Consider the following 27955-nt stretch of genomic DNA (forward strand, 5'->3'; position numbering starts at 1 on the left):
ACACACACACACACACACACACACACACACACACACACACACACACATGCTAGTTCCTCTTTTCTCTGAGATTATCTTCCATCTACTTTGTATAGATCTTGTATATACATAGATATTTGAATGTTGTCTCTCCTATTAGAATGTAAGCTGCTAGAACAATTGGAACTATGCCCACAGTGCTATGAAATTGTCCATATCCTTTAACTCAGCAACACCCTAGGTCTGCATCCCAAAGAGATCAAGGGAGAAGGAAAAGGACCTGCATGTAAAGAAATATTTATAGCAGCTCTTTCTGTGGAGGCAAAGAATTAGAAACTGAGGGAATAACTATCAATTAAGGAACAGTTGTACAAGTTGTGGTATATGATTGTGATGTAATACTACTGTAATACAAGAAATGATGAGCTGAATGGTTTCAGAAAAATCTGGGAAGACTTATATGAGTTGACACAAAGGGAAACAAACAGAATGAGGAGAACATTGTATACAAAAGTAGTAATAGGGGCAGCTAGATGACGCAGTGGATAGAGCACTGGTCCTGGAGTAAGAGGACCTGAGTTCAAAAATGACCTCAGACACATGACACTTACTAGCTGTGTGACACCGGGCAAGTCACTGAACCCCATTGTCTAGCCCTCCAAAAAACTGAAGAAAAAAAGGCAGTAATATTGTAATGATGATTAACTGTGCAGCTACTCTGATTGATACAATGATCCAAGATAATTCCTAAGGATTCATAATGAAAAATGCTATCAATCTCCAGAGAAAGAACTAATGAACTCTGAGCACAAATTGAAGCACAATTGTTTCACTTTCTTTATCTTGCCTTTTTTTTTTCCTGACTTTTGACTTAAAGGTAGACTGCAGTAGAGGAGAGAACCAACATTTTTGCTTTTGTTTTTGTTTTTGTTGAGTTGTTTCAGTTGTGTCCAGCTCTCCGTGACCCCATTTGGGGTTTTCTTGGTAAAGATGCTGGAGTGATTTGCCATTTCCTTCTCCAGTTCATATTACAGAGGAGGAAACTGAGGCAAACACAGTTAAGTGACTTGCCCAGAGTCACACAGCTAGTAAGTGACTGCGGTCACATTTGAACTCAGATCCTCCTGACTCTAGCAATGGCTATTATGAAAATGTTTTGCATGACCTCACATGTATAATGGATATAACCTTGCTTGCCTTTTCAATGGGGAAGGAGGAGAGAGAAGGGAGAGAAGGGCTGGAGGGAGAGAGAATCTGCAACTCAATTTTTTAAAAAATGAATTTTTAAAAAAAAATGTAAGCTCCTAGAATCTTTCTTTTTATCCCTACACTTAGTAGCGTGTCTGTCACACAGTAAGCACTTAATATATGCTTGACATGTTTATTTGAGGCTCAGCACTTATATGAGTATGAATATCAGCTATCTTCAAATATGGGCTATACTCATTAAAATGAGATTTCTTGAGAAAGAAAAATATATAAGCATAGACATTAATGGGGAAAAATCACTGATCATAGACTACTCAAATTTTATATGACTACAAATTTTATATGAGCTGTATTGGGGGTGTGGTAGGAGAAAAGTCTTTTTTTTTTTTTTAGACAAACATTTATTAAGCACCTACTATGTACCAGGCAGGGGCAGCTAGGTGGGACAGTAGAGAGAGTGCCAGGCTTGGAGTCAGGAAGATTCATCTTGATGAGTTGAAATCTGACTTCTGACACTTACTAGCTGTATGACCATGGGCAAGTCAATTAACTCTATTGAGTTAATTCCTCATCTGTAAAATGAGTAGAGAAGGAATGAGCAAACTACTCCAATATCTTTGCCAAGAAAACCCCAAATGGGATCACAAAGAGTCAGACACAATTGAAATGACTGAACAATAAAAATGTACCAGGCACTGTGCTAAGCATTTTATAAATATTTTCTTACTTTATCCTCACAATAATCCTGGGAGATAGATGTTCTTATTGTCCCCATTGTACAAATAGAAAAGATGAGGCAGACTTGCCCAGAGTCACACAGCCATTAAATATCTGAGGCCATATTTGAATTCAGGTCTTCCTGACTCTAAGTCCAGAGCTCTATCTACTTGAAGCCTATGTTCAGATCAATACAGTATTTACTAAGACTAATCCTTTATAATTGTTCAGTTTCTTTGATCCTAAGGTACAGCTTAACCATGTCATTGCCCTGCTCAGGAGCTTTCAATGATTCTATAATGTCTACAGAATTAAATCCAAAATCTTTAACATAGAACTAGATTACTTTCATTCTCTAGTCTCAGGTTACCTTGAATATCAGACTAAGGAGTTTGATATTCTGTTAGGTGGTAGAAAACCATTAAAGGAAACATTTTCATCTGCTCTATACTTATGCTCTAACCAAACTAGACTATATACCATTTCCTGAACACACCTTGTGTCTTTCTTTTTGCCTCCATGACTTTGCTGACATAATCTTCCCTTTACCTGGAATGTCCTTCTTCCATTTCTCCTCTAGACCAAGTCTTACCCATTACTCAAGGCCCCACTTAAATGTCTCCTCTGCCAAAGTGATCTCCATTAGCCAAAAGCAACTTATACCTCCTTCCTCGGGGCATCCATGACACTTTGCATTTCTCTTAGAGCAGGTATCACATTATCCTTTATATAATATCTCTTTGTTATGTGTGTTGTCCCCTGCTAGATTATAAGCTCCCTGTTAGCAAAGATAGCATCTCATTTATCCATGTATACACCAAAACACCTAACATAGTACTTTGCATAAAGTAGGGACTCAATAAGTATTAGGGCAGCTAGGAAGACTCATCTTGGTGAGTTCAAATCTAACCTCAGACCCTTACTGGCTTTGTGACCCTGGGCAAGTCACTTTACTCAGTTAGCCTCAGTTTTCTCGTCTGTAAAATGATCTGCATAAGGAAATGGCAAATCACTCCAGTATATTTGCCAAGAAAACCCCAAATGGGGTTAAAAAGAATTGGACATGACTAAAAACCACTGAACAACAACAAAAAGTATTAGCTGACTCGAATATTTAACTCCCTGAAGGGATTCAATTATCCATGTGCTTATTATTTATTGAGTTTATAATAGGGCCACATCCATTATAAATGTTAGTGAGTACATCTGAAGTATAAATTATGAATTTCCTGATAGCCCCACTGAATACTCAAAAAAAAGAACAAAGAGATCAGTGTAGCCACAGAAGCAAAAATATAATGAGTTCTTTTCAACCCATAACCCCTTCATCAAGAAGATATACAAAGCATAAGAGAGCTGAAAATATACTGTCAGATCTTCTGATGCTTCCCCCTTTTTACCAACATCCTTTCACTCTTTCTAAGCTGAGCCATTATCAGATAAATCATTCACATCCTGGGCTCCATCTTTGCTACTAGAAATGTTGAGTCTCTAATGTAAACTCTCTTCTCATGGAAAGCTGAGTCACCACAGATGATTCATTTTTATTTTGCCTCAAAGTCTCCACTTTAGCATTTTTCCTACTCCAAATATATCCTGTCACTTTTTTGTTTTGGCTTTGCTTGGGTACACTGTCTGCACATAAGATAAACAATAATAATAGCTCACATTTATGTAGCGGCTTAAGGTCATATATACGGTGCCACAAGACCATAGATCTAAGGCTGGAAGAGATCTCAGAGGCAACTTAATTTAACCCACTGCCTCATTTTACACTTGAGGAAAATGAGGCCTGGGAAGGTAACTGGCAAGACTTTTCCCTATGTTACCTTATCTGCACCAAAAAGGCTCTCACAGTCATTAATTGAACCTAACACAGTGCAGCAGAGAACCACGAGACAGCAATATGCATAAGCCCACACCTGGACCAAAAATTGGGAAGCTATTGATAATAACTGTTCACTCCAGAAGCCTGCGAATGAATGAGTGAATGGATGAACAGATGGATGTCTGGGCATTGCTAAGTGCTTGTTTTTTGCCAGGTACTGTGCTAAGAGATGGGGATATACTTTTTCCACCTCTCTTTTGGCCACTTTTATCTGCTGCATTCAGAGAGTAAAAATTAGGGTTCACTCAAAGCATGGGTTCCATGAACTGAACCAGTGAGAAGAGAAGAAGTTTCCGTCCCCTGCTCCCTCTCTTTTGCTCTGGCTCTGGCTTCAATAAATGGGCCTTGGAGGGAGACGGAAGGGTCATGGGGTATGGTAGGGGGTAGCAGCATAGTTGTTTCTGTTCTGTATTGTTCATCTTCCTCAGTTCGTGCCAGAGATGAGCCTCATGGGACCCAGGAGTTTGAACCACGACAACCTTGGAGCCAGGTTTGCAGGCAGAATGGTGTACCCAATAGCCTGGCTTGTCAAGCTGTCTGGGACAGCTGGCAGAGTGTCTGGGACTTGAGCCCAAAGGGAGTTTGGGACTTGGAACTATGACGGTGCTCTCTGAACTATGAACCTAATACCCTTTCCCTCCCCATAGACTAGAGTGGTGCAAAGCGGGAGGGAGTATAAATACAAAAAAGAGACAGTCCCTGCCCTCAAAAGCTTACTTAGGGAAAGATAATACATATACCAAGATTGGTAACTAGGAAAATATGAGTGGAGGTATATGGAAGTAAATTGACATGCCAATTTACAGAAGAAATAGTAGTGCTGATTTGTGTTCAAGAGCAATGTTATTAGGACTACAACAGACAACTCCCTGCAAGTTCCTGTCTCCCACAGAACTGGCAGAGGCAATATCAAGAAGAGGGGAAGGAGCAAAATAGTCATTCCGAAATCTCATCCCCAAAGTAAGTGAGTAATCATAACATCTAGTTCACTCCTTCCAGTCTTTCCCCAAAAAAGTATCTTTGAATGCTGTATCTAAGCTAATATTCTTTTTTTTTTTTTTTTGGCTAGTCAATGGGGTTAAGTGACTTGCCCAGGGTCACACAGCTAGTAAGTGTTTTGTGTGTCTAAGGCCGGATTTCAACTCAGGTCTTCCTGACTTCTGGTCGGTGCTCTATCCTCTGCACCACTTAGCTGCCCCCTAAGCTAATATTCTTAATACACTGTTTTCATCATGCCATTCCCCTGCTCAAAAACATCTGATGACTGTCTATTACCTATCAAATAGATGCAAACTCTTTAACCTGGTTTCAAGTTCCTCCATGATCTGAACCAGCCAACTTTATTTCTCATAACACCAGCTAACATTTATATAGCTCTTTAAAGTTTGCAAAGGACTTAACATTTGATCCTCACAACACACTTGTGAGGAAGGTGCTAATTAATCATTCAATTAATTGTATGAAAACTGCTACAGCCAAACTATTTTACTCAGTGTCCCTCCAAACACACCTCAGTGTTTTTCCTACCTGTGAACCTCTGTTCACACAGTTCCTACAATTTCATGAATCCTTTTGTTCTGATTATCCTAAACATATTCATTTTTCAAGGCCCACCTCAGATTATATCTACTCTGCCCTTTTCCTGGCATCCCAAACGAAAATGATCTCCCTCTCTTGAGCTCCTATAGCATTAGACACATTTTTTGACAGTATTTTGTGCTTTATGTTCCATCCCACTTATTTGATTCCCAATATAATTCCCTATTATTGAACTGACTATAAGCTCCTTAAGCTCGGTGGCAAGACAAAAGTCAAGACAACTGGTGATGGCCCAGAATGCAGTTTTTCAATTTTGATGTCTGATCAAGATCAGCCACCTTTAAGGCCATCTGAACAAACTATTCTCATCCACCCACTCTGCCAGGGGAAGTCTTCACATGCTTGGGGTAGACACTCCCCTAACTCACCGATGAGTTTGAGGCCCATCAGTGATCTCCCAGTTAGTTACCTCTAAACCACCATATACGTCATATCTTCCCAACCAGATAATAATGAGACTAAAGAGTAGAGACTGTGAATGTGTATTTATTCTTTCTCTTCTTATGTCTTGACTTATGCCTTGTAAGTTGTAAGATAATAGATCTAGAAGTAGAAGGGGCCTCAGAATCCCTCAAATCCAACCCCCTTATTATACAGATGAGGAAGCCAGGGTCTACAGAAGGTAAGTAACTTGCCCAAGGTCACATAGGTAGAACTCATCAGAGGCAAGATTTGAATCCAGATCCTCTGACTCCAAAGTCAGGGTTCTTTCCATCATACCATAGGGTACTAAATAAATATTTTTTGATTAATTGATGGTTATAGTACTCCCAAACTTCATGGCTTAAATCCAGGTACAATAAGGCATTTAAGTGTTCTTAACCTTTGTCCATGAACTATAAATAGATTTCAGGGGGTCCATGAACTTACATCTTTATTTTCACTAACTGCTGACAAAATTTAGCATTTCCTTTCATTATGAATTTGTAAAAAATATTATTTTGAGAAGAGGTCTAGAGACTTCCCCAGACTGCTGAAGGTCTATGGAATACACAAAACGGTTTAGAACACCCACATAAGGCCTCCCAGGACCTTTCAGTGCAGGAGTGCTCACATTCACTGCAGGCCTCCATTGACATAAACCCAAGCCTTTTCACCTTTGCTGAGCAGTAGATAGTGTGAATACCTGACTACATCTTGATGAAAGGAAATCAAAAGACTCTAGATGGCAGTGAAGATCTCCTTTTAAAACAGGATTTTGAATCACCAGAGTAGAAAGACAAAAATAAGTGAGGACTAGAAAGAAGAGGATTATCAAAGAATATTTTCTTGTACAATGAAGGCTAATGGCTCACTGGTGGCTTGCACTCTGTATCCTGCTCGCACCAGGATTCTACTTTGTGGATAGCTCCCTGCTCTTAGGATCAAACGATTCAGAGCAGCAAGGGGCCTTGGAGGTCATCTAATCCACCCCCTCATTTAACAGGTAAGTCGAGGGGAGGAAAGCAACCTTCCCCAGGTACCTGGGGAGTAAGGAACAGTAGCAGTATTAAAAATATAGGGTTCTTTCCACTACATCACACAGCCTACGAAGGAACTGACTGCCCCTTGATGACAGAGCCCCTTTCAACTGAAAAAGATTTTTCTTTAAAAGATAATTCAATAAATAAAGCCACACCCAAGACAAGGAAGTCCCAGAAGGAAATCAAGCATTTATCCACTTGTTTGTGGGATAAATAGCTTATGATTTTTAAAACTTTCCCAGACGGATGTCATGGAAATTAGCTTTTGTGAGGGCATTCTCTCTGATTCTTTGTCCCAACCCTAGCTTTGGTCTGAATTTTGTCTATTAGGAGGGTGGGTATACTAGACTACAATCATTACATTTCAGCCAACAGGAGAGAGCACTCCTGGCAGAAACCAGCAGGATGCCTGGCAGCAGGCACAAAGGTAGCAATAGCACGTGAGATTGATGTTCATGGCTATAATAATCTCAACAAGCTAAGCAGTTCATAAAAGACTTAAAGGCCCAAACACCGAAGGGACTCCAAAGAACTTCCCAGAATCCATAGTGGTGCAGGATGTCTTGGTTATTCATCTAAAGATGGGGATAGGGGTAGGTTTATGATTTCACTGATATAGTGAACTCCCTGGTGAGAAAATTCCTCTACTAGTGCAGGTGGACACTTTCTCTACTATTTATAGTCTTACAGAGTTGCCTAGAGCAGAGGTTCTCAAACTTTTTGGCCTTGGGATCCCTTTACACTTAAAATTTATTGAGGACCTAGGGCAGCTAGATAGCACAGTGGATAGAGCTCTGGCCTTGGAGTCAGGAGGATTTGAGTTCAAATCCAGCCTCAGACACACAACACTTAGTAGCTGTGTCACCCAGGCCAAGTCACTTAACCCCCCATTGCCTAGTACAAAAAAATTTATTGAGGACCCCAAAAAGCTTTTGTTTATGTGGGTTATATATGACCCAGAGATGTGCTAGAACCAGTTCATCATCTCTGCCCCATTATTTAATTTTCGGTGTGAATATTTACATCTCAGAAATCCACACATGCTACAAATCAGGGCTTGATTTGTTTTGTTGATTGTCTTGACTTAAGAAAGTGATACATAAAATGTTAATAATGTAGGTCAAACCAATAAGTGTTTCCTGAGCACTCTTTTCCCCCCAGAGAGCTAGCTGTTAAACCAGCAGACCCCTGGAGATCTAATGATATCTCGTGTTAAACATTAAAATTGAGATAACAATTTAAAATGTGTGTATTAATTAATTTAAATAAAAATTCAATTACATGTTAATTTAAATGTTTTATTAAAAATAACTATCTTTTCCAAAACAAAAAAAAATTAGTGGAAAAAAGTCGTATTGCTTTACATATTTTTACAAAACTCTTTGATGTTTGACTTAACAGAAGATAGCTGAAATCTCATCTTTGATTTTGTCCTCAACATGTTGTGTTATGTTGTTTTGGTTGAAGTGTGTGAAGAGAATCCTGCCTCACACAGATACTTAGTTGAAAAAGGGATGAATATTTTAATAGACAAATAATGATTTAATATTATTATGAAAATAGTTTTGATCTTGAGGGTCCTCTTACTGGTCTTGGGTGGACCACACTTCAAGAACTACCAGCAAGGAGGGGTTAAGTGGATTGCCCAGGGTCACAAGGCCATTATGTGTCAGAATTAGGACTTGAATCTTCCTAGTTCCAAGACTAGCTCTACCCACTGAGATGTCTAAGGCTCTATTACAAGTGCATTTACAAACACACGCTTTAATTAAATCTTGTAAACTTGTAAAGTTTGTGAAAGATCAGTGATTAGGCTCAAGAATTAATTACTCTGCATCACTGGTCCATGTGGCCGTGGTGAAAAAAACAAAACAAAACAAAGGAAACCAGATTCAGAGAGACATTTTCCCAGCTGCCTGTTTTTTCCTCTCTCCAATGGACATAAATTCTTTCTTTCTTTGGAAAAAATGACACTATGACTCACACACCAGTAAGCTCTGTACATGATCACTCTAGGTCAATGCTGTTTTCAAAACTTTAAATTATTTAATTATCTCATCAAATCAATGACACCCCCTTACGTTAGCATGATTCATGAATGACGATAATAACACAACCTGTACTAAGCCACAAAAAACTTTTTATTTAAGTATTTAAAACCTTTTTAAAGTTACCGCCATCATGAAGTGCTAAATAAAAACACAAAAGTTTTATTTTCTAACTTTCCCAGAGCCAAATTTTCCAAGTCCATAAGTGTTAAGGAAACAAACTCATTATCACCAGGCACGTTCTGCTAGGCTGTGTGACCATGTCCAACATTATTTTTAAACATTCTAAGTAAAAATAAGACATGACTAGATGGTGAAGTTCACATTTTTTAAAAAATTATTTATACTCACAGGTTTTCTAGTTGAAGGAACTTGAACAGAGTGGTAAAATTCTGGCTGAACTCGGCTGCTTTTCTTGAGTTTTCTTTTTCTCACTGAAGTTTCTTGTTCGCTCTGATGGTGTACTTCTGCTAAAGGCTCGGTTTCTTCTAGACGGGCTGCTACTCTTCTTCTAGTATGGCGAGGACTTGCTCTAAACCCCTGTGGCCCCAAAATAAAAACCCCATATGTGTATTATTAATGTGAAAATTACCAGAGAATAGTTATACAAAAAGACATAGAAATGATCATGCAGGCTTAACAAGCAGGTTTCTATTTCCAAAGTAGTCATCTAAGAGGCACAATGGATGAGAGCTAGATTTGGAGTCAGGAAAGCCTGAGTTCAAATACCATCTTAGATATTTACTAGACGTGCATCCCTGAGTAAAACCCTTAACCTCACCTATAAGATGGAGATGATAATAATGGCCCCAACCTAACAGCTTTGTTGTGAGGATCAAATGAGATAATATTATGTAAAGTGCTATGCAAAACTTAAAGTGATTGTATTAAAAGCAGGCTCAATGTACGAGAAGGCCTTGTTTCTTAGAAGTAGTCACACTAGATACCATCCTCTTGTTTGTTTTTCAGTTGTGTCTGACTCTTCATGATGCCACATGAGTTTTCTTTGCAAAGATAACAGAGTTATCTGCCACTTCCTTCTCCAGCTCATTTTAAAGATGAAACCAAGGCAAACAGGGTTAAGTGACTTGCACAAGGTCATATAGCTAGTAAGTGTCTGAGAACAGAAGGGCCCAGAGGGCCTCTTGGCTTTTCTTCCCTTTGATGGTGCCAACTCACCCCCATAAATTCAATCACATTGAGGTATAAAAGGCTGACAAAATATCTGGGGTCTTTCTTAAAACTTTTTTTTTAACTCAACAGTATTTTCAAGTTTTTTATATTGCATTTCTTAAAACACATGATACCAATAGCAGCCAAAAATGAATGGCAAATCTAACATGTGCTATCTTCAAGACAACAAATACGTGGCAAAACATATACCACCCATAATGCTTTACAATAAACACTACTTTAGCAAGTGTGATTGTAGTAACTTCTTGATAAAAATCACTCTTTATAAATGTTCTGATATACATTCTTTAGAGGAAAAGTGTTAAAACCCACTTCTTGTTTGTTTTAGCAAATCAGCATGGTTTCTCTACTAAATTATAGAAGGTTAAATTTCAGAAAAGAAGCTATTTGCCAATAATATTTTTCCCATTTAGCACTATAGTTTGTTACCCATTTTGAGGTAGACAGTAACCTCCAAAAGGAAAACCTGGAAACTCAAAAATCCTAGTCATTCTGTCAGAATAGGACCAGCAGTAATTTGAGCCAAAATTCCTTTCTCCCCTGTACCTGGCAGTGTGGAGTTGAATATCAACTACTCTCCATTTCCCTAGGAGTGTTTCCTTTCCACAATTAGCATCAATCTCTAAACCTGGACAGCTTGCCCCCAATGCCTGGTCCTGCTAGACTCAGATGAGAACCCTGTAAAAACCCATCAGACTTTACTGTTTGGGGACAAGGTATCCAATTCCACCCTGAGGTCCAGACCTGACCTGCTTCAGTCACTCTCCTTGATTGTCTTTCATTTTACATCTCCTCTCAATAAACTGGCTTGCTTTACTATTGTTGAGAGCTGTTTTCATGTAGTAGGTTTTTTAGTTTGTGTTAAGACACCTAGCTAAATATAATGTCACTTTATTCTGAGGCTGTCCATATACTCAATTTTCTTGAATGTTCATCATAAGTAAAGTGTTTACTGTGTATAGTAGGGGTTCTTAACTTTTTCAATGTCATGGACCCCTTTAGCAATCTGGTGAAGCCTACGGACCCTTTCATAAAATAATGTTTTTAAATGCATAAAATAAAGTATATAGAATCACAAAGAAAACCAAGTATATTGAAATACAGTCATGAAAATTTTTTAAATAGTTCAGAGACCCTAGATTAAGAGCCTCTGGTGTATAAAAATTTGTATTTTGAAGGTATTGTTTCTATCTGCAAACAAAAATTACAAAGTCTTAATTGTTCCTATTTTTATTGTAATGTTAGGCATGTAATAACATAATTAGGATACATCATTATTGTAGGTTAAATGTTGTATATGGTAAGATGTTGTAATGACTGTATATTTTTACTGAATGACGTATTTTCTACATCAAAGTAAGAATGAATAAAATTAGGTTAAATAAAAAAAAATTTAAGTCTGACAAAGCCTAATTTGTTACTTCTCCTAGGGGCACTTAGTATTTTAACAGGTGTCTTAAGCCAAAGGAATATATCAACTAACGGAATTTCAGACACAAGGACCTGAGTGAAAGAGGTGGAAATGGGGAGCACACATTCAGAGAACCTTTGAAATCACAACATACAGACTGCTGCCTACTTTATCCACAAGGCTGGCTCTGAACCAAATATTTGCAAAAGTGGCCTAAAAAAGAATTTGTTACTTTAGATAAGAAATGGTTTACAATCCCATTCCTAGCCTTCTTTATTTTGGAGTATGTAGAAACTTCTGCACTTGATAAAGACTGACTGACTACATTGCCACCAGTGACCCTGAGCACTTGGAGGCCAGACCAGGGGAATGTAAGTACTGGAGGGTTCTACCTAAATTTAAAAGGCTTCAAACACTAATTAATAAGGGGCTATGCTTGTGTCTAGAGTCTGAGGATCAGCCGGGCTAAATTCAAAGAAGCTCTTGCCTAAGAGGGGCACAGAGAGATGAATTTTTTGGCCACCACAGCTCTCAAAAACCATCTCCTGAGTTAAAGAGGGGTTTTGATCTGTGTCATTCAAGGGAGCACCCACTTTGATGAAATTACATATCTCTGAAGAGCTGAAGAGGCTCCCATGCCAGTTCATAAAGACCAAAGCAAAACAGAAAGGAAGAGACTAGCCAGTCAGTTGCTATGGAAACTCAACAAAGTGCAATATGTTACTTGTATTAAAACCTTACAGCAGTCTTCACCTCACCAAAATGACTGTCAATTTTTGATATGAGAACACCACCACAGACTTGGAGAAATTAAATTGAGGTTCAATGGTTCTTTTCTTTACACTTATATGACGTTTTTTCAGTAGTAGAAGTAAGGAATATTTGAAATTCACTAGTATGTTTTATTAGGGTTGGGAGTAGGATAGACAGATGTGGTTCTTTTTTTTTTTATGAAGCAGAAAAAAAAAACCCAGTAAATCTATAGACTGAGAATTAGAAATGAAAGAAGCTTCCCTCAACACAATGAAAGCTTGAAAAATTGTTGGCTAAAATAAAAGGTGTTGCAATGGCAATAGGAAAAAATCTAAGGACAAAAACAATCACATATATTTCATTTTTTTAAAAGATTAAGTGTCCTTTCACAAAATGACTAATATGGAAATATGTTTTGTATGATTGTGCGTGTATAATCTATATCAATTTGCTTACCACATCAGGGAGGAAGAAGGGGAGGGAGGGAGAGAGAGAATTTGGAACTCAAAATTTTTAAAAATGAATGTTCAACATTGTTTTTACATGTAATTGGGGAAAATTAAGTAATAATCAAAAAAAGATTTTAAAGCACTTCAATATATTAAAATATTAAATTTTATTAGCAACCAACCAATGCATGTTAGAATACTTTGTAAACAGGTTTCTTTTTTTCTCAAAAGCTATAGGCAGATATATATTGGAAAGAGCAATTCCCTAGTTTCGTTTCAAACTCAGCTCAAACAATATTATCTGCAGAAAACCTCTCCTGATGCCCAAAGCTGCTAAGCCCTCTCCAAAAAAAAAAAATTTGTTTCTACTACTGTATACATACATTTCCCTTGATAGTAAACTCCTTCAGAACAGGGGTTTTTTTTGTTTTGTTTTGTTTTGTTTTTTTCTTTATAGTCCCAGACTAGCCCAGGAGTATTAAACACACAGCAAGTGTTTAGTAAATTCAGACTAATTGATGAAATTTGGAGTCAGAGAACCTGGGTTCAATTCCTGTTTTTCTTACTAACCACAGGCATAACCTAGAGATTAAGACAATTCCTTTCAAAGATTCTTCATATGTAAAAGATCAAGCCTAGACCAGTTCATCTTTTTTATGTCAGGGAGCCCATGGCAGTCTGGTGAAGCCTATAGATCCCTTCTCAGAATAATGTTTTTAAATGCATAAAATAGGTAGGATTACAAAGGAAACCGATTAGATGGAAAGTTATAAAAGATAAAGATAGATAGATAGATAATTTACATGTAAATATATGGCATATGCATATAGTTTATTCAGGTACTAAGTGTCAAAGGCAGGATTTGAACCTAGGGCTTTGACTACAAAGCCAGTGCTCATTCCACTAATTTAAAGAAAGAAATAAATTGCTTCATTTCATATTGGCATAAGATGAGCAAAATCTCACTAAGACTAGAAATAAATAATATGTATAACTTGCATTTAGTAAAAAATCAAATTGGGCAACTAGGTGGTACAGTGGATAGAGAATTAGACTTGGATCAGGAATTCAAATCCAGCCAGTAAGTAAATGAGGCTTAATCTGAACTCAAGTCTTTCTGATTCCAGGTCCAAACTCTATTCACATGGCCACCTCCCCATGGCTAATGTAGGGAATTTGTTTTACTAATGACTGTACATATGTGTAATGGGTTTTGTTTTTATTTTCTAATCAATAGGTGGTGGGAGGAAGACAGAGAATTCAGCACTGAAAATAAAAATTAATTTTGAAAAAAAAATTTTAAAGATAATAATTAAATTACTCCAATTTGTGAGGGAGAGGAATAATCAAATCTGTAAGGTTTTTTTCTAAGCATGTGGAACCCTCCCATCTTGCAGAGAGATAAAAATCAATCCCCCAACATCCTCAAAAGTATGTCACCTCCAGCATGGCCTCATCTGTATATGCTTGGTCTAATCCTGCTGCTCTTCCTAGCTTTGTTTTCTTAAATGCCATTTCTACTTTCCCACAAACGACATTAGAGACAGTGATATAAATATAAATGTAGTGTGGCGCTGTTATGATTGAGTAAGGGGGAAAAATTGTTATAGAAAATGAGACTGATTATTTCCTTTTCTGTCTGTTTATTTCTTCCTTCTAGTTTCATCTTTAAATGCACTCAGAATAATCTGACTTAATCAATGCCAAGCTTTCTATAAACTTGGTTGTTGCTGGGGTTTTTTTTCCTCCATCGCTTCTCACCACTTTATGAAATATTACTCTTCATAATCTTTTATCATTGACTTCTATTGGGTTTTACAAAAATGTTTTTAATTCAAGCCACTGTTGCCCTTGACTACCATATTTCTCTTCCTGGCAAGGAGATCAATCATTGACTGGATAAGAAAGTTTCTGGGTTCTTTTGATCGCCTTATTGAGTCTATTTATTTACATAAAAAACAAACAAACAGGAAGCTATATGCTAACTAAAGGTGTGTGCCACTAGAATGGAAGGATGTCCAGCACAGAGTCTAAGTCAAAAAGGATTTCTGCTTTAAGTCTTGTCCCTCAGACAATCCATCCTCCACACCAATACCACAACAATATAGTTATGACTACCTGACCCTCCTACTCAATAAGCACCAGAGATTCCCTATTGAATTTAAAACCCTTCACAAACTGGCTCCAGCCTTCCTTTCTAGGTTTATTATGTATAATATTCTTCATCATGTACTCTAAAAGCAACAAATCAAGCAAAATTGGCATTCTTAACTATTTCTTACACAAAAGATTCTATCTCCTGTCCTCAATATTACCACCCCTAAAACGCACTACCTCCTCTCCTCTGCTCTTAGAATCCCTAGATTCCTTCAAAACTTGAGTCGAGCACCACCAACATGAGGTCTTTACTTACTCCCCCAAACCTAGCACCTCCTCCAAAATTAACTTGGGCTGACTTTGTCTACCATACATCAAGCCTTCTCTACAAAGACCTCCACCTCCTACCCACTGGTAACCTTGATGCTGCCTATAGATCCCTCAGGTTTTTTGCTCTATCTTGCCTGGGACCAGGGCTCCACTTCCCAGTCAGTTCCCATCATATGTGTACTCCACCCACCCCTGCACTTCTCCTTTCCAGCTATTCTTTATGTGTTGTCTTCTCCATTGGAATGGATGCTCCTTGAAGGCAGAGATTGTCTTGCTTGACTGTATTTGTATCCCCTAGCACACTTAATATATGTTTTATCTATCTATCCATCTGTATATGTTATCTCCACCCCCACCCCACCCCAAAAAGAATGTAAGGTCTTTGAGGACAGGAACTATCTCATTTTTGTTTATTTATTACTAATACCTAGCACAGGGCCTGGTACATAAGTGGAATTTAATAAATGCTTCATGATCAATCAATTTGTTAATTCCCTATAGATGGTCAGGCCTTCCAGATTTTTATATTTTATTATGACATCCTACTAATTGTCTTAAGTCCCAGAAGATTGTAGACCCTCATCAATAAATAAATAAATATATAACATCGCACACAAAAAAGTTCACCCTTAATAATACATATAGGAAAAAACAAGTTAAAAGTTGTCATTATCCAGACCAGGATATGCAGTTGGCTGTATATACCATAGAGCTGGTCCATCAGTATGTATATCTTAGACACTTTAGATGAACAATGGCTAGGAGGGAAATGGATTACATTGGCAAATTGTGCAACTTTTTTCTTGTGGTACAGTGGATAAAGAGCAGGGACTGGAGTAAGGAAAACTTAAATTCAAATTCAGCCTCAGATACTTCCTAGACTCTGGGCAAGTCACGTAACCCTGTTGGTCTCAGTTTCCTCATCTGCAAAATGAACTGGAGAAGGAAATGACAAACTGCTCTGGTATCTTTGCCGAGAAAACCCCAAATAAAGTCACAAGGAGTCAGACTTGACTGAAATGACTAAACAACCCACAAGCTTCTCCCACAAAAACACATTTTTTAACATCAACACTCTTCTAGTGTTACTTTTTGATTGTGAGTGATGAAATGTCTCCAAAGAATTAAAAGTTGTGAATTAATCAAAAAGCGACAGAGAAGCATATGAATGTCATAAGCATATTATTAACAATGAATTATGCAGGGAAAGTGGCATAAAAGATATCAATAAAGAGATGTATTAATGGAAAAGGAGATGGGTTGGCCCTGTACTGAGGGTTCAGGATAATGAATGGAAAATTCCATTGGTACCCTCTAGAATGCCAAGTGATCTAGAAGAACTCCCAGCACATTGGCAGACCCCTGCAAAGGATTTGTTAAAAGAAATATTTGGACAAGAATCATCTAGAATGGGCAGGTACAGATAAGCTGCAATCTGCATCTCTGGAGGGAGTATCTACATTGGTGAGAGCATAGATCCATTGGAATACCTAAGCACAGATCAATTTGCATTTTGTATAATTCAACAAAATATGTTGTAGGCTCTATGGCTGAGTTTTAGAATACCACAGTCTCCAAAGAATTAAAGTTACAAGTTACCCAAAGGGCAGTGAAGAGATGTATCATCAATGTAAGTAGATTATAATATATTTCCAACAAAGAAATGTGCAGTAAGAAGTGGTATGAAGGATACCATTGGAGAGATGTACAACAAGAAAAGGAGATGGGGGCAGCTAGGTGGCATAATGGGTAGAGCACCAGCCCTGCAGTCAGGAAGACTGAGTTCAAATCTGGCCTCAGACACTTGCTAGCCGTGTGAGTCTGGGCAAGTCACTTAACCCCAATTGCCTCACCAAAAAAAAAAAAGAGAGAGAGAGAGATAGGTTGGTCACATAGCAAATGTGAGAGATAAGGTTACACTGGTATCCACAAAATGTTAAAAGACCCAAAGCAAACCTCCAGTGTATTGGGTACTTCACTACAAAGATTTTACAGAAGGCTATTAACTAGAATTAACTACAGGATGAGAAAGCATGAATGGGTTATGAACTTTACTACTAGAAGGAGTACTCCCACCATCACAATTATGATCCATCAAAGTATCCCCTAAATTCATCTGAAGCAGTTGATTTGTTTATTTCTACATGGCACAATTATGTACCTGAATAGCAGACTTTTATTAGTATTCCAAATTTCTCAGATATAAGAATAATAATCATAATTTAAACATAATATAAAAGTTATCTCTAGAAATTTTTTTTCATTTCCCATAAGTTTCAAAATTTCAGTAGCTATTTTCAAGTATAGCTTACTCTTACTACACTAAGTAATCTCTCTTCTTAAAAAACAGAACTGAAAAGAATAAAAACCAAATATATTAAATTGAAATTAATTGAAACACTAATGTGCTGATACTTTTTATGTTGAAGAACTGATGTTGCTAAAACATTGGCTCTGAAGCAATAAATTAAACAGCCTTAATTAAGTGACTTCAGCTCAGCTTAAGGAGGGGAAGCATGATTTTCATTTTTAGTGGAAGTAGATCTAGATGACAAGGTTTATCAAGATCAATTCTTGATAAATGTTCACATAAAGTTTCAAAAACTATGAATATAAGGAAACCAAAGTAATTAAGTCAATCACTTCCATTAATTTAAAGATGAGTTGATGACATTTTCACCAAGTCATCATGTTAAAATGTTTGGCTTTTCTTATTCAGTTGTTGTTCAATCATTTTTTTCAGTTGTGTCTGACTCTTCATGACCCCATTTGGGGTTTTTTTGGCAAAGATACTGAGTGGTTTGCCATTTCCTTCTCCAGTTCATTTTACAGATGAGGAAACTGAGGCAAATGGTTAATGACTTGCCCAGAGTCACATAGCTAGGAAGTGTCTGAGGCCAGATTTGAATTCAGTCTTCCTGACTCTATCCACTGAGCCAGCTAGCTGCCTTTTCTCACTCTCCCTTAGCTAATTCAACACACATTTATCAGCCTCCTAACCTTTATTAAATGTTAATGATTTGTTCACTAGTTTGTTTGTTTGTGGGGAAGGAAGGAAGGAAGGGTGAAGAAAAAGACTGTTTAGCCCAGAGCAGCAAAGTGGAAAGAACACTGGATCTGATGTTAGAGGACCTGGGTTCAAATCCTAGCTCTGCCACTTAGTGTCTAGGCAATCCTGAGCAAGACACCAAGCTTCTCCGAGGCTATTTTTTCATCTGTAAAATGGGGGCATTGACTATGTTCTCCAAGGTCTTTTTCAGTCCTGGATATATGATCTCCTTTTCAGAAACAAAGTTGACCTCCATGAATAAGTAGACATATTTGTCTATAGTCAGGATTGATCTGTATGGGCACTAAGCTAGGTGAGAAGAAGGGCCACCTTTCCCTTTCCCTTATACCCCAAGATCCCAAGAACAAGTTGGACTTATTTGGGTTGTCCTTTTCAGTTCAAGGTGCAGGTGGTGGAGTCCAGGACTTGGAGACTTATACAATGGCAAACTTGGAGCCAGGATTCCAGTCTGGATATTACTGCCAGTCCAGCAGAGAAGCCCTGAGAAGCCAGGGTGCTGAGACATAAGCTCAAGAGAGCTTTGGATTTGGAATTTGGTGGGACTGATGCTATATAGGAACAGAGCTAAACTGTGAACCTAATCCCCCTCCCCAGAAGCTGAGGAGGTAAAGAGGATATTAAGCCCCCTGATGTTGAGGGAATATTTGTATGTTTGTTCTTGCTATACCTTTGAAGTAAATACTCCTTCATAAAAACTAGTCTGTTCAGTAAATAAATGGATCCCTGAACTTGGATGACACAATTGGTAGGGGCTTGAGCCAATGGCAGAGATTAGATATTTCCTAACTCTCTTAAGAGTACTAGAGAACCCAGGAGGAGGCTGGAAATGTAATACACCAGGTTCCCAGACAGGAGAGACCAGAGTAATTACTGTAATACAACTGTTAGGTGTGGAATCTTTCCCTCTCTTAGATTTTTTTTAAGGCATACTGCTTTCAATTCTCTTGAACACGGATTACTTTTTTAGAGAAATATTTGCAACAAGTGCTGGTATAGTTTTCCTTTCCCTTCCCTATCCATTTTGAGTAACTTAGGATGTTAAAGTATGTCCTCGCCAAGATATTAATGGCAGTGGGGAGCAGGGGGATGGTTACTGGAGAAAGCTTAGAGGGAAAAAAAAGGAACTGGTGAACCAAGCAGTTTTTAGAAGATTTACAAACATTAATTTAACTGTTTGTATTCAAAATGTGTGATTTTTAGCCAGGGCAGCTAGATGCAACAATAGATGGAGTAGTGGACCTGAAGTCAGAGCTGTATAAACCTGGGTAAAGTCATTTAACCTCTGGCAGTCTCAGTTTCCTCATCTGTAAAATGAGGGTAATAATAATATCTCCCTCCCAGGGTTTCAGTGAGGATAAAATGAGGTAATATTTGTAAAGCACTTTGTAAATCTTAAAGTGTTATGTGAGTGCTAGCTATTAGGCTATATCCTCTGTCCTCCTCCCTGAAACTGACCCTGTCACTATTGAAATGAAATGGGGCTAAACAGTTCCAAGCACTATTTTGTACATTTGTTTGTTTCGTGAGTTGTCATGTCCAAAGAATTCATCACCAAGTGGCCAGCCTATTGGTGATGAGTCTCTCCATGTTTAGCTAAGCTATTCAGAGAGAGCAGGTGAGAGTAGCCCAAGATAAGCAAGTATAGATGGAGTAAACCATAGCAATGAGATCATAGCTCCATTTGAGTATTGGATTATTCTAAATATATCAACATAAGTTCCTAGTCTAATATCTCATAATGGTATAGAGATGACTTTGTACTCTCAAAGACTATGACAGTGGAAAGTAAGCTCTGGTGAGTTCTAACACAATGGTAAACCTTTGAGTATGGTCCCAATATTAGAAAAATGGAGAGTAATGTCTTAGGACCAACCTATTACGTGAAGACTCATAACAAAGTTGGCTTCTGCCTAATTAATCTCTCATACCCATCAGCTTGGCAAAGATGATTTTTTAAAAAAGAAAAATGACAAATATTGGGGGAACTATGAGACATCAGGAACATTAAAGTACTGTTATTGGAAGTATGAACTGGTCTGTCCATTCTGGTAAGCAATTTGAACTATACCCCAAATCTATTAAACTGCGAATATTCTTTGACTCAGGAATACTGCTACTAGTCTATACTCCAAAGAGATCAAAGAAAGAGGTACAAAAATACAACATTTCTTTTGTGACAGCAAAGAATTAGAAACTGAGTGTATATTCATCGACTGGGGAATGGTTAAACAATTTGTAGAATATGAATGTGATGAAATACTATTGTTCCATAAGAAATGATGAAGGGGATAGCTTCAGAAAAACCTGAGAAGACTTGTATGAACTGCTATGAAGTAAAGTGAGCAGAATCAGAAGAACAATTTATACAATAACAACAATATTGTAAAGATAATCAATTTTGAAAGACTTGGGAACTCTAATTAACACAATGACCTAATCACAATTCCAAAGGACTCATGGAAAAACAAGATAGAAAACTAATGGACTTAGAGTACAGATGAATCATATTTTCTTTTCTTTCTTTCTTTTTTTCTTTTTTCTTTTTTTTGGACATGGCTAATGTGGGAGTTTATTTTGCATGACTATACATATTTGTAATGGTTTTTGTTTTTATTGACCTCTCAATGGGTGGGTAGGGAGAGGGGATGAGAGAATTTGGAACTGAAAATAAAATAAAATTTAATAATAATAATAATAATAATAAAACTAAGGTGAAGGGGAGAAATAACTTTGTCCCAAAAGTCACTAAATTGTACATACCTTCGATCTAACAATAACTCTATCAAACCTATACTTCAAAATGATCAAAGAAAGAAGAAAAAGTTGCATATATATAAAATATTTATAGCAGCAATTTTTGTTATAGCAAATAACTAGAAACTGGAAGGGGTGGGTACCCACCAATTAAGGAATGGCTAAACAAATTATGGTATATGAATTATAAAGGAATTCAACTGTGCCCATTAAAAATTATGAAACAGATGGGTTCAGAGAAACTGAAAAGACTTGTATGAACCACTGCAAAGTGAAGTAAACAGAACCCAGAGAACAATTTATACAATAACACACAGCTTTGAAAGACTTAAGAACTCTGATAAATGCAATGACTAACCATAATTCCAGAGGACTCATGATGAACTATGCCACCCACCTTCTGACAGAGTGGTGATGGATCCAAAATGATGAATGAGTCACACCTTTGTGGACATGGATAATGTAGGAATGGTTGTTTTTGAAGTTGTTGAGGTTTTTTTGACTGTGGATATTTGTAATGAAGATTTTGGCTTTTGGCTTTTCTTTTGGCTTTTTCTTTTTTTTTCTTTTAAGTTGTAAGGAGGGGGAGAGAAAAATGATTGTTAATTGAAATTTTTTTTAAAAAAAGTTAAAAGAAAGAAAAAGATCCCAACCCTCGGAGTCCCCTAAAATCCTGAAGGGAGATATAGCAGCAAACCATCTAGGGATACAACCTGCCAATATGAGGGAAGATGTCTGGAGTAACTCCAGAGCATGTGCTACATAAAAAGGCAATTGAGAGGAGATAAACAACTAAAGAAACAAATGCCTAGATGCTTGTCTTTATAAAATATTTAAGAGAATGCTCTGTTTATATTGAGGATATTTTTGATGATATATGAGAAGGTAAGATGCAGGTTTTTCCAGATGATTCTCTAATGCTGCCGGTTCTTTAGAGTCACATAGATAACTGAGAGATTCAGAGAACACAGGATTCTCTGTCCGTTGCTAATTACAATGGCTCATTGTATATATCTCAGTCATGTGTGAAGAGTTTTTTAAGATTCCTTGAAATATTGAAACAAAGACATGTTTGTTCAAGGATCTTCTAATTCCTAACATCAACTAAGGCACAAAATAGAGAGATGAATGCTTACCAAAGATTTTCATCATTACAATGGAGGATGTTATACACAAGGCCCAAAAGGAAGGCAAAGTCCCTAGAAATGATGAGGTTCTCAAGAAGTAGAAAATGTCCACAAAGAACTTAACAGAGAATAGAGACTATTTCATTTTTACCAGGCATAAAGTTCTTAGCAAGCATTTACTAAGGTGAATTGGATTAAATTGAATTGACAAGATTTCACCAAACTAAATCAATATATGCTGTGATGCTCAGTTACTTCCATATAAAAATGGGCACAGTTTAGTACCTTGAAAAGAATGTTGAAAAATATAGTTAAAGATTAAGAAATGAAAGAAACCAGAGGTGTATATATTACTCAGAGATCTTATGGCAAAATACCATAAATTCTTACTTCAAGGAGAGTTATAAAATGCAGGACATGGGAAGGACATGAAAATTGTCACAGACAAAAGAAGTTATCTATATCTTAATGGACTAATTTTAGACAAGGGAAAGTGATTTCCAAATCAGCTTTCTGTGTAAGCAGTTCATCAGCAAAAGACAAATTAATACCAAATAACAGCAAATTAAAAAGATATTTCACATAATCACAATAGCTTAAAGATAACAAGATGAAGATGCCACAGTCCCTGGCCTCAAAGAGCTCACATTCTAGGAGGGTGGGCAGCATATACATATAAAGGTATGTTACATACACACACATATACATACATACATACATACAAGGCAATTATGGGAGGAGAGGAAAACGTCAGAAGCTCTGGGATTAGGAAAGGTTTTCAGCAGAAGATGGCACTTGAATTGACTCTTGAAAAAGACTAGAGATTTGAGGGTGAAGGTGGAAAGGGAGTATATTTCAGGCATGGGGAATAGCCCACACAGAAGTACATAGATAAGAAATAGAATGTTGTGGAGAGGAACAGAAAGAAGGCCAATAAGGTTGGACCATAGTTAGTAAAGGGGATAAATGCACAATAATTCTGGAAAGTTAAATTGGGACCAAATTGTGAAGAGTTTTAAATAACAAACAGGGGAGTTTATATTTGATCCTAATAGGAAACCAATAGGATTTGTTCAGTAAGGGAATAATATGATCAGATCTGTGCTTTAGGAAAATCACTTTGGGAGCTATTTAGAGGGAAGATTGGAAAGAGTGAAGACTTAAGGTAATGAGACTATTAAGGAGAATATTACTATAGTCCAGGCAGAAGATGAAAAGGACCCAAATTAGAGAAGTGGTTATGTGAGAAGAAAGAAGCGGTTGAATGTAAAAGAAACTGTGAATGTGGGGTGTAGAGTGTCAGGAAACTAAATGCTACCTACATAACTCCAAATCATTCTGGAAATAGACTCAAGGAATTGATCTCTCTGAGACAGAAGAGAAAAGAAATACCTGAAAGTTATTTGTTATTACTACATAATATTCTTTACGCTCCACCCAGAGCAGTGATGCAAAAGAAGAATGGGAAAATCAAAATATTTGTAGAATACTGAACTCTGACTAGAAAAACTCAAATGGATCACTGCACCATCTTGATATGTTCAAAATAACTCTGGATTGCCCACAGGGCAGTTAGTATCACTTTCCATCTTTGCCATAGAACAAGATTACTGTTGTAGGCCCGGGAGGGTCCTGCTTATTTGAGTGCATGCCACATGACAAAAGATTTCCAGGACACTTTCCAGGATACACTCTTGAAGAATGTGGTAGATGAGGTATGGTGGTAAACACCTATAATCCCTGCTACCAGGGAAGCTGAGGCTAATGGATCTCTTGAGTTTGAAAGTTCTGAACTACAGTGGGCTAGGCTGAACAACAGTCTCCCCAAGTTTGGCATTAATATGGTGAACTCTCAGAAGCAAGGGGCCACCAGGTAAACCAGCTCAAGTCAGATATAGAGTAGATGAAAGCTCTCACCCCAGTCAGTAATGGGATGGGACCTATGACCTAATCACTATTCTTCTAGCCTAGGGGAGATAGGAAGACATGCATACATACACACATGCATGTTATATATATATATATACATATATGATATAATACACATGATATATGTTTTATGTGTGTTTATATACATGTATGCATATGTGTGTATACACACATGAATAATGTAGTGGACATCATGGAATACTTGTAAGTGTTGGTCCACCTAAATGGCTTCCATTCTGTTTGGGAAGAAATGAGAAAAAACTACTGAAGGATGTTAGATCAAAGACTGCTGGTCTAAAAGGTCTATTGATAAGGTTCATCTTTGAAGAACATCTGTAAAATGTGTGGTCTACATAGAATCTTAATTGAGAGCACTAAGTTCCTGGCTACCTCCAAAGAATTATCAAAAACTGAAGACATTTCTTATGGGTTATTATTGGAGATTTCTGGAAAAAAAACATGTAATCATTACAAAGCCATCTCACCTATGACTACTTTGTTTAAAGGAATCACAAGCAGAAAGGTGGAGGTTCAGAAATTTATGGCATCCCCAAAAGAAAGAAAGTACAGACATGAGCCTTTGGTGCCCTTGAATAAGAAATGTAATCAAGTCTGTAAGGACCTAATTATTAGCCTCAAAATTTCAAAGGTATTGACTTTTTCTAATCTAAATAAGCCCTTTGGGTTACACACAGGTGCCAGCCTAGAAGGATTTTAAATCAGAAAACTGATGACTACCAGAAGCCAACTGTAATTACCAGCTAGGGATTCAATGACAGGTCAGAAGCTTTAGCCCTGAAGTAAATTGTGACCAAAACCTTTCAATATATAACATCATCCATTGATCTATATCCTAAAGCCAGATTTGATGTCATAAGACAGAGATAGATATCTATCAACTAATTGTCAAGCATTTATAATTCACTTATATGTCAGACACTGTACTAAGTACTGGATACAAAGAAAAAGTGGTAAAAGTACCTACACACAAAGGGTTTGATCCTAATGTATACGTGCACATTATGTACAGACGTAGAAATATACAAGCTACGTACAAAGTAGACACAAGATAACCTTAGAGATGTAGCCCTAGCACTAACAGGGAAAGGGAGACTAGGAAAAGTCTCCTACAGGTAACTTTTGAATTGATTCTTGAAGAAAGTAAAGGATTCACCTAAGAAGTAGAAATGAGGAGAAAGATCATTCCAAGTATGGAGGACAGAAAGTAAAAAGGCGTGGAGATAGAACATGGATCATCTTATGCGAAAATATTAAGTAGCCCAGTATGACTGGACCTAGAGTACCTGAAGGGAAATCATGTATAAGAAGATTGGAAAGGTAGGAAGGTGTCATGAAGAGCTTTGAACTCCAAACAGAAGAGTTTATATTTTATCCTAAAAGCAACATAAAGCCACTAGAATGTATTGAGGATAAGAAGAGAGGAGCATGGTCTGACCTAGAATTTAAGAAAATCATTTTTAGCAGCTTTGTGGAGGACAGATTGGAATGGGGAGAGATTTGAGGCAGGGAAACTAATTAAGAGGCTATTTCAAGAGTCTAGGCAAGAAATAATGAGGTCCTAAATTGGGGTGGTAGCTGTGCAACTCAAGAGGTGACATAAGTGAGGAATGTAGTGGAGAAAGAAAAGATTTAATAACAAAAAAGATTTAATAACAATTGCTAAATACCAAGATTTAACAACTAATTAGATATGTAGGTGAATGAGAATAAAGAAGTCAATAATGACACCATGTTTGTAAACTTCAAGTGATTGGAAGGCTAGGGGTGCCCCTAGTAGCAATAGGATAATTTGGAAGATTTTATTGAAACAAAATAAGTTCAATTTTATTTTATTGAAACAATGTAAATTCAGTTTTGGACCTGTAGAGATTGAAAAGTCTAAGAGATATCCAGTTTAAAATGTTTAATAGTTTGTGATATAGGATTGGATCTGAGACCAGGGCTGGATAATTAGATCTTGAAGTTCCCTTCAAAGAGATGATAATTAAGGTCATGGGAGCCGATATGATCTTCAAGTGGGAGGTTATAGAGGAAAAAGAAAAGAGTCTAGATAGACCTCAAGCTATAGACACAATTAGAAGACACACTATGGATAAAGATCTAGCAAAAGAGACTGAGAAGTGGTCAGACAGGGAGGAAGAGAACCAAGAGAAATCAATGTCAAGAAAACCCAGAAGTATCCAGGAAGAGACAATGGTCATTAATACCAAATGCTACAGGGAGACCAAAAAGAATGAGGACTGAGAAAAGGTTTTGACAATTAAGTGATCAGAAGTTATTAGAGAGAGAAGTTTCAGTTGAATTGTGAGGTTGAAAGCCAGACTGCAGAGGGCTTAGAAAAGAGTAAAAAAAGCTGTGAGCTCTTCCACCTAGCATGGACTTGCATCCCCCTCTTCCAGGTGCAGTATCACCGTACCTCTCTCTTAAGGGTTTAAACCTGCCACTTCAAAGTTTGCCACGGATGACAACATTGTTGCCCTTGCTGTTGACAACGTCTCTGGGATGTGCAAAGCTGGCTTTGCAGGAGATGATACCCCTGTTTTATTGTAAGGGGCTGTCGTCCCCTCCATTGGTGGGCACCCCACACATTAGGGTGTGATGATGGGTATGGGCCTAAAAGACAGCCACATGGGGGATAAGGCCAAGAGCAAGAAAGATATTCCGACCCTGAAGTACCCCAACGAACATGGAATTGCCGACCAACTAGGGTGACATGGAAAAGATCTGGCACTATACTTTCCATGATGAGCTCCTTGTGACTCCTGAAGAACATCCAGTGCTGCTCACAAAAGACTCCCTGAAACTCAAAGTCCTAGAGAAAAAATGACATAGATTACATTTGAGACCTTTAACATTCCAGATATGTACTTCGCCATCCAGGCTATGCTGTCCCTGTTTGCCTCTGGTCATACCACTGGTATTCTGATGGACTCTGGTGATGGTGTGACCACTGTCCCCATCTATGAAGGTTATACCCTTCCCCCATGCCATCCTCAATCTAACTCTGACTGGCTGGGACCTAATGGACATGAAGATCCTGACTAAGAGAGATTACAGTTTCACGACCACAGGTGAGAGGTAAATCATATGTGATATCAAGGAGAAGCTATGTTATGTTGCCCTAGACTTGGAGCAGGACTTGGCCACTGTTGTATCTAGCTCTTCCCTGGAAAAGAGCTATGAGCTCTTTGATGGTCAGGTTATCACCATTAACAACAAAAATTTCAGGTGCCCAGAAGCTCTCTTCCAAACATTTTTCTTAGGTATAGAATCCTATGGAATCCACAAAACTAACTTCAACTCAGTCATAAAGTTTAATAAGGATCTGTATGCCAATACAGATAGATGGTGGTACCACTATGTACCCAGACATTGCTGACAGGCTGCAGAAAGAGATTACAGCCCTAGCCCCTGGCACCATGAAAATCACTATCATTGTCCCATCTATGCACAAATTGTCTGAACTGGAAGTTCCATCCTGGCCTCCCTTTTCCCTTCCAGCAGGTGTGGATCTGCAAGCAGGAAGGAGTACCATGAATCTGGGCCTCAACAGAAGCCCACCACAAGTGCTTCTAAAAGTACTATTGTGGTGCATTTATTTCTTTGTCAAAGGGTGTGACATGATAATTGCTGAGACAGAGAGAGACAGACAGACAGACAGACAGACAGAGACAGAGAGAGACACAGAAAGAAATAGAGACAGAGACAGAGAGACAGAGAAAGACAGAAAGAGAGAGAGATAAGGCTGGCATGGCTTTAATTGGGGTTTTATGGTACTTAACTCAATATTTAAAAACTGGAATGGTGAAACTGATAAGCAGTCTAAGTATGTTGTAGCAAATATCCCAACATTCTACTGTGAGTCTTCAGGATTCTGAGTGTACCTTTGTTTTTGTTTTTAATAGTCATTGTTCTAC

The 27955-nt window shown here is 37.7% G+C and overlaps 1 pseudogene; it reads left to right on the forward strand.

Annotated features, from left to right (window-relative positions):
• Nucleotides 1-4390: 4390 nt before the first annotated feature.
• LOC114036396 lies at nucleotides 4391-27575 on the forward strand (annotated as a pseudogene).
• Nucleotides 27576-27955: the final 380 nt, after the last annotated feature.

The sequence above is a fragment of the Vombatus ursinus genome, unplaced genomic scaffold (assembly GCF_900497805.2).
Source record: "Vombatus ursinus unplaced genomic scaffold, bare-nosed wombat genome assembly UNPS02009835.1, whole genome shotgun sequence".
Classification (NCBI taxonomy): Eukaryota; Metazoa; Chordata; class Mammalia; order Diprotodontia; family Vombatidae; genus Vombatus; species Vombatus ursinus.